Source organism: Armigeres subalbatus, chromosome 1 (genome assembly GCF_024139115.2).
Source record: "Armigeres subalbatus isolate Guangzhou_Male chromosome 1, GZ_Asu_2, whole genome shotgun sequence".
Lineage (NCBI taxonomy): Eukaryota > Metazoa > Arthropoda > Insecta > Diptera > Culicidae > Armigeres > Armigeres subalbatus.
In genome coordinates, this window is record NC_085139.1 from 105,221,417 (window position 1) to 105,238,013 (window position 16,597).

Consider the following 16,597-nt stretch of genomic DNA (forward strand, 5'->3'; position numbering starts at 1 on the left):
TCGAATGAATTTCCCAAAGGAAATTCGAATGAATTTCCCAAAGGAAATTCGAATGAATTTCCCAAAGGAAATTCGAATGAATTTCCCAAAGGAAATTCGAATGAATTTCCCAAAGGAAATTCGAATGAATTTCCCAAAGGAAATTCGAATGAATTTCCCAAAGGAAATTCAGAAAAAAATTCCATAGAAAATTGGAATGAATTTCTCAAAGGAAATACGAATGAATTTCCCAAAGGAAATTCGAATGAATTTCCCAAAGGAAATTCGGAAGAATTTCCCAAAGGAAATTCGAAAGAATTTCCCAAAGGAAATTGAATGAATTTCCCAAAGGAAATTCGAATGAATTTCCCAAAGGAAATTGAATGAATTTCCAAATTGAATGAATTTCCCAAAGGAAATTGAATGAATTTCCCAAAGAAATTGAAATTCTGAATGAATTTCCCAAAGGAAATTGAATGAATTTCCAAAGGAAATTGAATGAATTTCCCAAAGGAAATTGAATGAATTTCCCAAAGGAAATTGAATGAATTTCCCAAAGGAAATTCGAATGAATTTCCCAAAGGAAATTGAATGAATTTCCCAAAGGAAATTCGAATGAATTTCCCAAAGGAAATTCAGATGAATTTCCCAAAGGAAATTCGAATGAATTTCCCAAAGGAAATTCAGATGAATTTCCAAAGGAAATTCGAATGAATTTCCCAAAGGAAATTGAATGAATTTCCCAAAGGAAATTCAGAAAGAATTTCCCAAAAAAGAAATTCGAATGAATTTCCCAAAGGAAATTCGAATGAATTTCCCAAAGGAAATTGAATGAATTTCCCAAAGGAAATTCGAATGAATTTCCCAAAGGAAATTCGAATGAATTTCCCAAAGGAAATTGAGATGAATTTCCCAAAGGAAATTTGAATGAATTTCCCAAAGGAAATTCGAATGAATTTCCCAAAGGAAATTCGAATGAATTTCCCAAAGGAAATTCGAATGAGTTTCCCAAAGGAAATTCGAATGAATTTCCCAAAGGAAATTGAATGAATTTCCAAAGGAAATTCGAATGAATTTCCCAAAGGAAATTGAATGAATTTCCCAAAGGAAATTCAATGAATTCAAAGGAAATTCGAATGAATTTCCCAAAGGAAATTCGAATGAATTTCCCAAAGGAAATTCGAATGAATTTCCCAAAGGAAATTCGAATGAATTTCCCAAAGGAAATTCGAATGAATTTCCCAAAGGAAATTTGAATGAATTTCCCAAAGGAAATTCGAATGAATTTCCCAAAGGAAATTCGAATGAATTTCCCAAAGGAAATTCGAATGAATTTCCCAAAGGAAATTCGAATGAATTTCCCAAAGGAAATTCGAATGAATTTCCCAAAGGAAATTCGAATGAATTTCCCAAAGGAAATTCGAATGAATTTCCCAAAGGAAATTCGAATGAATTTTGCCAAAGGAAATTCGAATGAATTTTGCCAAAGGAAATTCGAATGAATTTCCCAAAGGAAATTCGAATGAATTTCCCAAAGGAAATTCGAATGAATTTCCCAAAGGAAATTCGAATGAATTTCCCAAAGGAAATTCGAATGAATTTCCCAAAGGAAATTCGAATGAATTTCCCAAAGGAAATTCGAATGAATTTCCCAAAGGAAATTCGAATGAATTTCCCAAAGGAAATTCGAATGAATTTCCCAAAGGAAATTCGAATGAATTTTGCCAAAGGAAATTCGAATGAATTTTGCCAAAGGAAATTCGAATGAATTCCTCAAAGGAAATTCGAATGAATTTTGCCAAAGGAAATTCGAATGAATTTTGCCAAAGGAAATTCGAATGAATTTCCCAAAGGAAATTCGAATGAATTTCCCAAAGGAAATTCGAATGAATTTCCCAAAGGAAATTCGAATGAATTTCCCAAAGGAAATTCGAATGAATTTCCCAAAGGAAATTCGAATGAATTTCCCAAAGGAAATTCGAATGAATTTCCCAAAGGAAATTCGAATGAATTTCCAAAAGGAAATTCGAATGAATTTCCCAAAGGAAATTCGAATGAATTTCCCAAAGGAAATTCGAATGAATTTCCCAAAGGAAATTCGAATGAATTTCCCAAAGGAAATTCGAATGAATTTCTCAAAGGAAATTCGAATGAATTTCCCAAAGGAAATTCGAATGAATTTTCCAAAGGAAATTCGAATGAATTTCCCAAAGGAAATTCGAATGAATTTCCCAAAGGAAATTCGAATGAATTTCCCAAAGGAAATTCGAATGAATTTCCCAAAGGAAATTCGAATGAATTTCCCAAAGGAAATTTAAATTAGTCTCCCAAAGGAAATTGAAATGAATTTCCCAAAGGAAATTGAATGAATTTCCCAAAGGAAATTGAATGAATTTCCCAAAGGAAATTCGAAATTTCCAAAGGAAATTGAATGAATTTCAAAGGAAATTCGAAGAATGAATTTCCCAAAGGAAATTCGAATGAATTTCCCAAAGGAAATTCGAATAAATTTCCCGGAGAAAATCCGAATTAATTTCCCAAAGGAAATTCGAATGAATTCCCTGAAAGGAAATTCGAATTAATTTCCCAAAGGAAATTCGAATGAATTTCCCAAAGGAAATTCGAATGAATTTCCCAAAGGAAATTCGAATGAATTTCCCAAAGGAAATTCGAATGAATTTCCCAAAGGAAATTCGAATGAATTTCCTGAAAGGAAATTCGAATGAATTTCCCAAAGGAAATTGGAATGAATTTCGCAAAGGAAATACGAATGAACTTCCCAAGGGAAATTCGAATGAATTTCCCAAAAGAATTCGAATGAATTTCCAAAGGAAATTCGAATGAATTTCCCAAAGGAAATTCGAATGAATTTCCCAAAGGAAATTCGAATGAATTTCCCAAAGGAAATTCGAATGAATTTCCCAAAGGAAATTCGAATGAATTTCCCAAAGGAAATTCGAATGAATTTCCCAAAGGAAATTCGAATGAATTTCCCAAAGGAAATTTGAATGAATTTCCCAAAGGAAATTCGAATGAATTTCCCAAAGGAAATTCGAATGAATTTCCCAAAGGAAATTCGAATGAATTTCCTGAAAGGAAATTCGAATGAATTTCCCAAAGGAAATTCGAATGAATTTCCCAAAGGAAATAGGATGAATTTCCCCAAGGAAATTTCGATGAATTTCCCAAAGGAAATTCGGATGGATTTCCCAAAGGAAATTCGAATGAATTTCCCAAAGGAAATTCGAATGAATTTCCCAAAGGAAATTCAAATGAAATTTCCAAAGGAAATTCGAATGAATTTCCCAAAGGAAATTCGAATGAATTTCCCAAAGGAAATTCGAATGAATTTCCCAAAGGAAATTCGAATGAATTTCCCAAAGGAAATTCGAATGAATTTCCCAAAGAAAATTTGAATGAATTTCCCAAAGGAAATTCGAATGAATTTCCCAAAGGAAATTCGAATGAATTTCCCAAAGGAAATTCGAATGAATTTCCCAAAGGAAATTCGAATGAATTTCCCAAAGGAAATTCGAATGAATTTCCCAAAGGAAATTCGAATGAATTTCCCAAAGGAAATTCGAATGAATTTCCCAAAGGAAATTCGAATGAATTTCCCAAAGGAAATTCGAATGAATTTCCCAAAGGAAATTCGAATGAATTTCCCAAAGGAAATTCGAATGAATTTCCCAAAGAAATTCGAATGAATTTCCCAAAGGAAATTCGAATGAATTTCCCAAAGGAAATTCGAATGAATTTCCCAAAGGAAATTCGAATGAATTTCCCAAAGGAAATTCGAATGAATTTCCCAAAGGAAATTCGAATGAATTTCCCAAAGGAAATTCGAATGAATTTCCAAAGGAAATTCGAATGAATTTCCCAAAGGAAATTCGAATGAATTTCCCAAAGGAAATTCGAAATGAATTTCCCAAAGGAAATTCGAATGAATTTCCCAAAGGAAATTGAATGAATTTCCAAAGGAAATTCGAATGAATTTCCAAAGGAAATTGAATGAATTTCCCAAAGGAAATTCGAATGAATTTCCGAAAGGATCCCAAAGGAAATTCGAATGAATTTCCGAAAGAATCTCAAAGGAAATTCGAATTAATTTCCCAAAGGAAATTTGAATGAATTTCCCAAAGGATTCCAAAGGAAATTCGAATGAATTTCCCAAAGGAAATTCGAATAAATTTCCCAAAGGAATCTGAATTCGAATGGAAATTCGAATGAGTTTCCCAAGGGAAATTCGAATGAATTTCCCAAAGGAAATTCGAATGAATTTTGCCAAAGGAAATTCGAATGAATTTCCCAAAGGAAATTCGAATGAATTTCCCAAAGGAAATTCGAATGAATTTCCCAAAGGAAATTCGAATGAATTTCCCAAAGGAAATTCGAATGAATTTCCCAAAGGAAATTCGAATGAATTTCCCAAAGGAAATTCGAATGAATTTCCCAAAGGAAATTCAAATGAATTTCCCAAAGGAAATTCGAATGAATTTCCCAAAGGAAATTCGAATGAATTTCCCAAAGGAAATTCGAATGAATTTCCCAAAGGAAATTCGAATGAATTTCCCAAAGGAAATTCGAATGAATTTCCCAAAGGAAATTCGAATGAATTTCCCAAAGGAAATTCGAATGAATTTCCCAAAGGAAATTCGAATGAATTTCCCAAAGGAAATTCGAATGAATTTATCAAAGGAAATTCGAATGAATTTCCCAAAGGAAATTCGAATGAATTTCCCAAAGGAAATTCGAATGAATTTCCCAAAGGAAATTCGAATGAATTTCCCAAAGGAAATTCGAATGAATTTCCCAAAGGAAATTCAAAAGAATTTCCCAAAGGAAATTCGAAAGAATTTCCCAAAGGAAATTCGAAAGAATTTCCCAAGGAAATTCGGAAGAATTTCCCAAGGAAATTTGAAAGAATTTCCCAAGGAAATTTGAAAAAAATTTCCATGGAAATTCGAAAAAATTTCCCAAAAAAATTCGGAAGAATTTCCCAAAGAAATTCGGAAGAATTTTCAAAGGAAATTCGAAAGCATTTTCGAAGGAAATTCGAAAGCATTTCCAAAGGAAATTCGAAAGCATATCCAAAGGAAATTCGAAAGCATTTCCCAAAGGAAATTCGAAAGAATTTCCCAAAGAAAATTTGAAAGAATTTCCCAAAGGAAATTCGAAAGAATTTTCCAAAGGAAATTCGGAAGAATTTCCAAAGGGAATTCGGAAGAATTTCCAAAGGGAATTCGGAAGAATTTCCAAAGGGAATTCGGAAGAATTTTCCAAAGGAAATTCGGAAGAATTTCTCAAAGGAAATTCGGAAGAATTTCTCAAAGGAAATTCGGAAGAATTGCCCGAAGGGAAAACGATAGAATTTCCCGAAGGAAATCCAAAAGAATATCCGGACGGAAATTCGAAAGAATTTTCCGAAGGAAATTGAATGAATCTCCCGAAGGAAATTCGAAAAATTTCAAAGAATTCGAAAGAATTTCCCAAGAAAATTCGAAATAATTTCCTAAAAGAAATTCGAAAGAATTTCCCAAAGGAAATTCGAGAGAATGTCCCAATAGAAATTCGAAAGAATTTCCCGAAGGGAATTCACAAGAATTTCCCAAAAGAAATTGAAAGAATTTCCAAAGGAATTCGAAAGAATTTCCCAAAGGAAATTCGAAAGAATTTCCCAAAGGAAATTGAAAGAATTTCCCAAAGGAAATTCGAAAGAATTTCCCAAAGGAAATTCGAAAGAATTTCCCAAAGGAAATTGAAAGAATTTCCCAAAGGAAATTGAAAGAATTTCCCAAAGGAAATTCGAAAGAATTTCCAAAGGAAATTCGAAAGAATTTCCCAAAGGAAATTCAGAAGAATTTCCCAGAGGTAATTCGAAAGAATTTCCCAAAGGAAATTTGAAAGAATTTTCCAAAGGAAATTGAAAGAATTTCCCAAAGGAAATTCGAAAGAATTTCTCAAAGGAAATTCGAAAGAGTTATCCAAAGGAAATTCTAAAGAGTTTCCCAAAGGAAATTCGAAAGAATTTCCCAAAAGAAATTCGAAAGAATTTCCCAAAGGAAATTCGAAAGAATTTCCCAAAGGAAATTCGAAAGAATTTCCTAAAGAAATTCGAAAGAATTTCCCAAACGAAATTCGAAAGAATTTCTTAAAGGAAAGTCGAAAGAATTTCCCAAAGGAAATTCGAGAGAATTTCGCAGAGGAAATTCGAAAGAATTTCCCAAAGAAAATTCGGAAGAATTTCCCAAAGGAAATTCGGAAGAATTTCCCAAAGGAAATTCGGAAGAATTTCCCAAAGGAAATTCGGAAGAATTTCCCAAAGGAAATTCGAAAGAATTTCTCTAAGGAAATTCGAAAAAATATCCCGAAAGAAATTCGAAAGAATTGACCGAAGGAAATTCGAAAGAATTTCCCGAAGGAAATTCGAAAGAATTTCCCGAAGGAAATTCGAAAGAATTTCCCGAAGGAAATTCGAAAGAATTTCCCGAAGGAAATTCGAAAAAATTTCCCGAAGCAAATTCGAAAGAATTTCCCAAAGGAAATTCGAAAGAATTTCCCAAAGGAAATTCGAAAGAATTTCCCAAAGGAAATTCGAAAGAATTTCCCAAAGGAAATTCGAAAGAATTTCCCAAAGGAAATTCGAAAGAATTTCCCAAAGGAAATTTGAAAGAATTTCCCAAAGGAAATTCGAAAGAATTTCTCAAAGGAAATTCGAAAGAATTTCCCAAAGGAAATTCGAAAGAATTTCCCAAAGGAAATTCGAAAGAATTTCCCAAAGGAAATTCGAAAGAATTTCCCAAAGGAAATTCGAAAGAATTTCCCAAAGGAAATTCGAAAGAATTTCCCAAAGGAAATTCGAAAGAATTTCCCAAAGGAAATTCGAAAGAATTTCCCAAAGGAAATTTGAAAGAATTTCCCAAAGGGATTTCGAAAGAATTTCCCAAAGGAAATTCGAAAGAATTTCCCAAAGGAAATTCGAAAGAATTTCGAAGGAAATTCGAAAGAATTTCCCAAAGGAAATTCGAAAGAATTTCCCAAAGGAAATTCGAAAGAATTTCCCGAAGGAAATTCGAATGAATTTCCCAAAGGAAATTCGAATGAATTTCCCAAAGGAAATTCGAATGAATTTCCCAAAGGAAATTCGAATGAATTTCCCAAAGGAAATTCGAATGAATTTCCCAAAGGAAATTCGAATGAATTTCCCAAAGGAAATTCGAATGAATTTCCCAAAGGAAATTCGAATAAATTTCCCAAAGGAAATTCGAATGAATTTCCCAAAGGAAATTCGAATGAATTTCCCAAAGGAAATTCGAATGAATTTCCCAAAGGAAATTCGAATGAATTTCCCAAAGGAAATTCGAATGAATTTCCCAAAGGAAATTCGAATGAATTTCCCAAAGAAAATTCGAATGAATTTTCCAAAGGAAATTCGAATGAATTTCCCAAAGGAAATTCGAATGAATTTCCGAAAGGATCCCAAAGGAAATTCGAATGAATTTCCGAAAGGATCTCAAAGGAAATTCGAATGAATTTCACAATGGAAATTCGAATGAATTTCTCAAAGGAAATTCTTGCCAAAGGAAATTCGAATGAATTTCCCAAAGGAAATTCGAATGAATTTCCCAAAGGAAATTCGAATGAATTTCCCAAAGGAAATTCGAATGAATTTCCCAAAGGAAATTCGAATGAATTTCCAAAGGAAATTCGAATGAATTTCCAAAGGAAATTCGAATGAATTTCCAAAGGAAATTCGAATGAATTTCCAAAGGAAATTCGAATGAATTTCCAAAGGAAATTCGAATGAATTTCCAAAGGAAATTCGAATGAATTTCCAAAGGAAATTCGAATGAATTTCCAAAGGAAATTCAAAAGAAGTTCCCAAAGGAAATTCAAATAAAATCCTAAAAGGAAAATCAGAAATATTTTTAAAACAAAAAAAAAATGGATTTTGGAGAAAATGAAATTTCGGAAGAAGTTACCAAAAGAAACTCGTATGAATATCGTAGAAGAAAACAAATTCAGAAGAATTTTACAAACGAAATTGAGAATATTCCTCAAGAGTATTTTGAACAATCTCTCGAAGGAAATTTGGACTAATTTCCTAGTAGAAATTCGAAAAAAATTCCCATAAGAAACTAGGAAAAATATCCTTAAAAGAATTTCGAACATTTTCCCAAAGAAAATAAAAATAATTTTGCTAAAGAATTTTGGAAGAAATTCCTTATGGACATTTGAAATTATGAAATTCGAAAGTACTTCCTAAAAGAAATTTTCAAAAAATCCTAAAGGAAACTCGGAAGAATTTCCAAAAGGAAATACGAAAAAAAATCCAAAGGAATATCGAAAAAATGTTCCCTTATGGTAAATTCAAAAGAATTTCCGATCAGAATTTCCCAAAGCAAATTCAAAATAATTTCCCAATGGAAATTTGAAAGAATTTGCTAATGAAAATTCAGAAGAATTATCCAATTTCCAATTCGAACATTTTTCCTAAGGAATTTGTAAAGAAATACGGAATTATTTTTGAATGGAAACTCAAAAGAATTTCTCAAAGGAAATTCAGAAGATTGGATTTTGGAGAGTTCTCCCAAAATTTGTCCAAAAGGAAACTTGGAAGAATATCGTAAAGGAAGTTGGGAAGAGTTTTGCAAAATAAATTCAGATGAATTTCCCAAACGAGATTCGAAATGAACAATCTTCCAAAGGAAATTTGAATTAATTTCCCAAAGAAATTTCGGAAGAATTTTACCAAGGGTACTCGGAGATATTTTCAGAAGGAAAGAATTTCTCAAAAGAATTTTATAAAAATCGAAAGGCTACTTTGTGAAGGGAATAAAAAAAAATTCCCGAAGGAAATTTGAAATAATATTCCCGAGAATATTCCAATGGATATTCGGAAATATTCCCCAAAGAAAAATTTGAAGAATTTTGAAATTTGAAAAAAAAAATCCAAAAGAAATTCGAAACAATTTCTCAAAGAAAATTAGAAGGAATTTCCCGGAAAAAAATCGAAGAAACTTTCCAAAGGAAAATCGGAAGAATTTCCGAAATGAAATTCGGAATAATACCCCAAAGAAAATAAAAAAAAAATAAAAAAAAATAAAAAAAAGACATTCGATAGAATTCCGCAAAGCAAAATTTGAAGTATTTTACAAATAGAAGAATTTCCCTAAGTTAATTTCAAAGAAAATTCTTACAGAAATTCCTCTAAATATCCTAAAAAAATTGGCCAAACTTTCCGAAGTTGATTTGGATGAATTTCACAAAACAAAAATATGGAATAATTTGTTAAAATTAAGAAGAATTTCCCAAACAAAATTCTGGAAAATATCTCAATAGTATCTCGAACATTCTCTCAAGACAATATCGAAAGAATTTTCCAAAGGAAATTCGATAGAATTTCCCAAAGAAAAATTAGGAAAAATATCCCCAAGAAAATCTCAATAATTTTACCTAAAGAAATTAAAAATAATAAATTCCCGAAGGAAATTAGGAAGATTTTTCTAAAAAAATTTTCCGAATTTCTTTTGGGAAATTCTTTAGCGAATTTCAGAACTTAATGTCTTTTGAAGAATATGAAGTCGGATATGCATATTACCTGGGCCGGACTATGTTCATTTTAGACTGCATCACATTTCGCAACTAAAATATTGCCCAGGTTGGAAGTCAACATACCTAGCGTGACTAGATTAACTCGCATTTGTTCAAGAGTTTGTCATAATTTTCTCAGTCTCAGTAAGTGACCAATAACATTCTTTGCCAACAAATCTTAGCATACAACATTAGAGTTTCGTCACCTAGAGAATTGCCCAATAGAACTTTTCTTCATTCATCAAGCTTCAAGCGCGGCCAAATGCACAGCAAAACACTCAGCATCAACCAATGATCAACAGTTATGAGCGTTGAAAATGTGCACATCATTGCATTCGTTCGCAGCCCTTTGTCACCTGCACTGTTCCACTTCCATTCTATGTAGACTTGCATGTTCGATCACAGTCATTGGAGTAGCTAGGAAATTTCCTGAATGGAGTGTGTCCTGCAAGGTTGCAGGTGGTGTGTAACTCCGGCCCCCCACATTCTAAAAAGGCCTTCCCAAAACCGGATAATCTTTTTCAATTCGTCATTTTTGTAATGAGCCTGCATAAACGCGTTGGCACTCTTTTTGAATTCTATCGAAAACTTGTTTTAGAGGAAGTAAATAACCAAAATTTTGGTTGAATTTCTTGGCGAAGAAACCCCGTCTTACATCGCCAATGCTCGCCACAGACAGCATGCAATCGCTTGTTATATGCGCTTTCAGGAGATGCTGCACTTGAAATATAAGAACTTCTTTTGTTGACCTGTCCGTTTTATGGTTTCGTACGTAGGAATATGCAACTGTTAAGCATCCATGCAGTTTCATTGCAATGTCAGAGAAATTGCGCAATTGCCACCACGGTGGTGTTGCTGATTGGTGCCCTTTCGCTGTTCCACACTATAGTCAGATAAACTTAAGCATGATCAATGCTTCATTCATCTGGGAATGATGCATAATCGGAGAGCACGTGCTAGTAACATTACCCTCGCATGTTCTTTTCGTTGTCAATATTTAAAAGATGCCAGTTGAAAATATTATTCTTTCTTGGTCATTCGTCGTTGAACTTCACCGTCGCATTGCGCAGTGACCAACTTTAGTAAACAAAATGCTTCTGTTTATATATACTAAAATGTTGTGACTTGGCTGGAAGGTAGTTTTTGTTTCTTTTGTGTCGACAAGAAAGTGGAAAACCCGTTTCAACTTTGAAGGTTGGAGCACTTGGGAAAGGACAAAGGTGTAGCATACAAAAAATGCCGGCTCGTTTATTGATGTGGAGTTTCGTTTAGCCAATACAGAAAAATAATATCGAATGGATTCAAACGTGTGTGTATTTTGGCTCTGAACTATTGTATTTCTTTCAAATTCCTTAAAATTACACATTCAATTTTAATTACATTTGGATATTATGACGATTAAGTACTATGATGGTGGCCATATCTCTGAAGTCTCTAAAGGAGCGGACTCCATGTCGCCATTTGAAATTTAATTTGACCTATTCAGAGAAGAATGAGTTTGAAGGAATGAACGAGTTGAGGAAGGTGGGGGAGAACAATTTTAGGCTCGTTTATATCGCTTACATATCGGCTAGTGTTTAGGACTTTTGCGTGCAAGCTCAATTTAGTTTCAATTTGTGAGTTTTAGTTTTCAGTAGAAATAGTTTTATAAACGTAGTTATTCAAAAATGTATGACATCTATTACATCCATACATACAATTAAAATAAATTGATTTCTCATAAGATGGAAGGAGACGCATAGTACTTCATTTGACTGGTATGATAGTGGCTTGCACGTAGGGGGAAACGTCCGGAAGTGCAAAGGAGGCGCACTGTATTTCCGGTCGGTGCGAAAGTAACTTGCGCGGGGGGGAAAACGGCGAACTTTTCCACCGGTATGATGGAGACACGTGGTGTTGTCATAGGTTACGAAAGTAACTTGTATGGTGGGAGAAGACGAACTTTTTGCGCTAGTGCGGTGAGGGCTCACTTTTTGTTTTTTCGTCGCTTTTTCGTTATACGAAGAAACAAAACCCATTTGCACATACCATTCGTGCCGGTTGGTGATGCTAGTTGTTGAATACAGCCCTAACGCCCTGATCAGTCGCCTACACTCCCGCGATAGCCAATTCTGCAAGTTCTGCAAGAATCATGACCACCAAACATCAAGCAGGATATGACCAGTAGGGTGGTTCAAAAAATCGATTTTGCTCCTCAGCGCTCATATGATTCTGTATCGTGTTCTGAGTGTCCTCTTAAGATTTGAGCTCATTTGGATTAAATCTGATTTAGCACAAGCCAAGTTTCAAGTTTGCATGCAAATTAGTGTGGGGAATTTTTGTTTGTTTCTTTATTAAAGAGACTTTCAGCCCGAGGCTGGCTCGTCTCCGAGGGGAAATTTATTTTTTCACCATACTGATAATGACGCTTCCTCATTAAGCGCAGGTTAGAAGAAAACCTACATAGCTAAAAGGAATACTCAAGAGCTTTCACTCAGCGAAAACCGCGTCCTAATTAATCGTTCCAATAATTAGTCATCCTCAAAGTAGGCCAGGGAATCTCGTACGTCTAAGCCCGAAAGGATTTCAAAGCATGTTCCAGCTCCGGTTAAACAGGATCCTATGCAAAAGCCACCAACGAAAGCAATAAGCATAAGGAAATCCAGGAACTAATTATGCCAGGCGACTCGACATTTTACGCGCCACTCTATATCATACTGTACTTTTGAAGCAGGCACGGCCATCCCATAACATGAGTTGGCATCCGGACAGGTAGGACGTGTTGCAGAGCGAGCGTGATGGGTGATTTCCTGATGGCTGCTGGCGTCTTCACAGTTGATTCAAAAGTATAAGTTTGCTAATGTCGTTCCTGTTTGCGTGACTAACATCTGGGTTACTTCGACCTAGCAGCTAAAGTACCGGTAGTACAAGTGTCAAACCGATGTTGGTGATGAAACCAAACATGTAGGGCAAATGATCCGATAGTCGTGGGTGTTCCTATAGTTGCGGTAGTGTTGTTTTCACAAAATCTACGTATTTAACGCAGCAACCCATGTAGTCAATCAAACTGTTGTCTTGTCGTTAGATGAAATAACGGAAAACGGGTTGGATTTCCCTCAAAATCGGTAAATTATCACTGAAATACATTATCTTTTACTCGTATTTGCTCCAAAGCAATGGGATTCGCAACTATAGGAACATGAATTAAAAAATATCGCAACTATTGGCACATGACACCAATAATTGGAGGTATCATTTTAGGCAACAACGATGGATGGTGCTGCAATTGCAAAACTTTTCTTTTGAAGCATAATTAGTGACTGTTCGTTTGCATATTTAAGGTAGGTGAAATGAAGTATAGGCTTGGTGTAAACCGATAAATAGTGGGAGAATGTGCTAGGTTCCTCCACTATTGGGTCTTTTACCCTACTACAACATGATGCATAAATTATGGCCAAGCATCAATAGCTTGTTGAAGCATAATTTGGCAAAATAATTTAAATGACTTCAGCGGCACTAGTGTTCTAGTACTTCTGCTTCTACTGTCTTCACACTAATGAAAACCAAAACAACTCCGAAGTCCAGCAAGCGAAGAAGAAGGACAAGCAAAGCGATGCTAAAATGTACGACATTTTCAGCATTTTATCGCATGGAATGCCAAAGCGGGATCGTACCTCGATAGACTCCGTAGACAGCAGCCCGAAGATCAACCAGGTGTGGAAGCTAAAGTAAAACAGCTTAATAAGCTTAGTTTACCTTTCTATAAATACACACCTACTGCACCAAGATCACCTCTTTTATTTTATTTTTCGATAAAAACACCTTGGTCGAATTTCACGACCACCACCTTTATTGTCCCGTCACCTCTCCAAGCATAACCACTGGTTTCTCAGTAAGTTACAGCAACTATGGTGTGACTACCATAGGTCTGATTCTGGCATGATGCTTCGTATGTCTATTTGCAACATCTTGTGGCTGCAATAAAAATGAAATACAAAAACCAACTGGGAATCGAACCATGAACCTTGGGATTCCCCATCTCTGCCGGTTGTAGATTCCGGACCCTTACTCTCAAGTAGCAACTCAACGATATCCCAAGCCCAGTCGCACTCGCAAGTCATCTTCTATCTGATCGATTCACCTTGCCCGCTGTGCACCTCGCCTTCTTGTGCCCGTCGGATCATTGTCAAGAACCAATTTCACCGGGTTACTGTCCGACATTCTGGCTACGTGCCCGTCCCACCGCAGTCGTCCGATTTTCGCGGTGTGAATGATGGATGGTTCTCCCAGCAGCTCATGCAACTCGTGGTTCATTCGCACCATAGATGGTACGCAGCACTTTCCTTTCGAAAACTCCAAGTGCGCGTTGGTCCTCCACGAGCATCGTCCAGGTCTCGTGTCCGTAGAGGACTACCGGTCTGATGAGCGTTTTGTAGATTATCAGTTTGGTACGGCGGCGAACTCTATTCGATCGGAGCGTCTTGCGGAGTCCAAAGTACGTACGATTTCCAGCCACTATTCGTCTCCGAATTTCTCTGCTGGTATCATTTTCGGCAGTCACCAGTGAGCCCAAGTATTCAGATTCTTCTACCACCTCGATTTCGTCACCGCCGATGCAAACTCGCGGTGGGTAGCTCACATTGTCTTCTCTTGAACCTCTTCCTATCATGTACTTCGTCTTCGACGTGTTGATGACTAGTCCGATCCGCTTAGTGCCCTCTTCAGTCTGATGTAGGCTTCCTCCATCTTCTCAAAGTTACGTGCCATAATATCTATGTCGTCGGCGAAGCCAAATAGCTGGACGGACTTATTGAAAATTGTACCACTCGTGTTAATCCCTGCTCTTCGTTTTACCCCTTCCAAAGCGATGTTGAATAGCAGACATGAAAGATCTTCACCTTGCCGTAACTCTCTGCGGGTTTCGAAGGGACTCGATAATGCCCCTGAAACTCGAACTACGTATAACACCCGATCCATCGTCACTTTAATCAATCGTGTCAGTTTATCCGGAAATCCGTGTTCGTGCATTAGCTGCCATAGCTGGTCCCGATCGATTGTATCATATGCGGCTTTGAAGTCGATGAATAGATGATGTGTGGGCACGTTGTATTCGCGGCATTTCTGCAGTACTTGACGAATGGCGAACACCTGCTCCGTGGTGGAGCTTTCGCCCATAAAACCCGCCTGATACTGCCCCACGAACCTTTGCAATTGCTGCTAGTCGACGGCATAAAATTTGGGAGAGTATCTTGTAGGCAGCGTTCAGCAATGTGATTGCGCGGTAGTTGCTACAATCCAGCTTATCGCTCTTTATGTAGATGGGACACACGACGCCTTCCATCCACTCCTGCGGTAAAACTTACTCCTCCCAAATCTTGGTAATGACCCAGTGCAGCGCTCTAGCCATTGCCTCACCACCGTGTTTAAATAGCTCTCCTGGTAGTTGGTCAACCCCAGGGGCTTTGTTGTTCTTCAGCTGGCCAATCTCCTCTTGGATTTCCTGGAGATCCGGTGCCGGTAAAATTATGTCCTGCGCGCGTTCTCCCAGGTCCATTACCATACCGCCATCTTCGTCTGCCACATCGCCATTCAGGTGTTCTTCGTAGTGCTGCCGCCACCTTTGGATCACTTCACGCTCGTTCGTAAGAAGGTTCCCGTTTATGTCCTTACACATATCAGGCTGTGGCACGTGGCCCTTACGTGAACGGTTTAACTTCTCATAGAACTTTCGTGTGTTATAGCGCGGTACAGTTGCTCCGTCTCTTCACGGTTTCGATCTTACTGCTGGCGCTTTTTCCTCCGGAAAATCAAGTTTCGTCTGTTCCGCGCCCGTTTATATCGTGCCTCGTTCGCCCTCGTGCGGTGTTGCAGCAATCTCGCCCATGCTGCATTCTTCTCTTCCACTAACTGCTCACATTCGCCGTCATACCAGTCGTTTCTCTGATCCGGGGGCACCGTGCCAAGTGCAGCGGTTGCAATGGTACCAATAGCAAATCGAATATCTGTCCAGCCATCTTCAAGAGATGCTGCGCCTAGCTGCTCTTCCGTTGGGAGTGCCACTTCCTGCTGCTGCGCGTATTCTTGGGCTAGTCTGCCGTCTCGTAGCCGCCCAATGTTAAGCCAAGGCGTCCAACTTCGACGCGTGTTGTCGGCGTCGTGATGTCGGAGAAGAATTTACCGTCGATTAGAACGTGGTCGATTTGGTTTTCCGTTTCTTGGGTAGGTGATCTCCATGTGGCCTTGTGGATATTTTTGCGGGTGATTCGTACTACCATTCCGCGGGAGGCTGCGAAGCTTATGCATCGTTGGTCGTTGTCATTCGATACGGTGTGCAGACTATCCGGGCCGATGACCGGTCTATACATTTCCTCCCACCTAAGCGTTCGTTTCACCGATGACGATTTTGACGTCTCGCAGTGGGCATCCATCGTATGTCTGCTCCAGCTGTGCGTAGAACGCTTCTTTCTCGTCGTCGGGTCTCCCTTCGTGTGAGCAGTGCACGTTGATGATGCTATAGTTGAAGAAACGGCCTTTAATCCTCAGCTTGCACATCCTTGCGTTGATTGGCTGCCACCCAATCACACGATGGCGCATCGTACCCACCACTATAGTGCTATAGTATATATACATCGCTGATTGCGGTTAGAGTAGATGATCCATACATACAAAATAATGTGTGTATGATGCATGACAAAGCGGTCTCGGCTGAAAGTTCCATGGTGATACAACATGTGGTGCCGGTGGGTCGGTTCGGTATCGTTGAGAAAAATATAACGCGTCCCCATCGCAGCATTTGGTTGCCTCACATCACATGCCGCCTATAAAAAACATGCATATTTTCCGTTTATGTATCTGGTAGTCAAATTTGCATGAAATATCTATCAAGTGCACATAATTCAAATATATGATTGAATTAGAAAGACAAGAAATCTATCTAGAGTTTAAATGTTGGGGATAAAATTGCCACATGTGCAGTGCACAGGTTGCACATGCAGACGCGACGCCTCTGTATAAAACTTCGAAACATTTTAAGGAGTTTTAGGTA

The 16,597-nt window shown here is 37.2% G+C and overlaps 1 protein-coding gene across 2 annotated transcripts in view; it reads left to right on the top strand.

Moving 5' to 3' along the window:
• The window catches only part of LOC134204213 (alpha-tocopherol transfer protein-like), a 37,247-nt gene that overhangs the window by 19,177 nt on the left and 1,473 nt on the right, over positions 1 to 16,597 (top strand). The gene's annotated exons all lie outside the window — the stretch shown is intronic.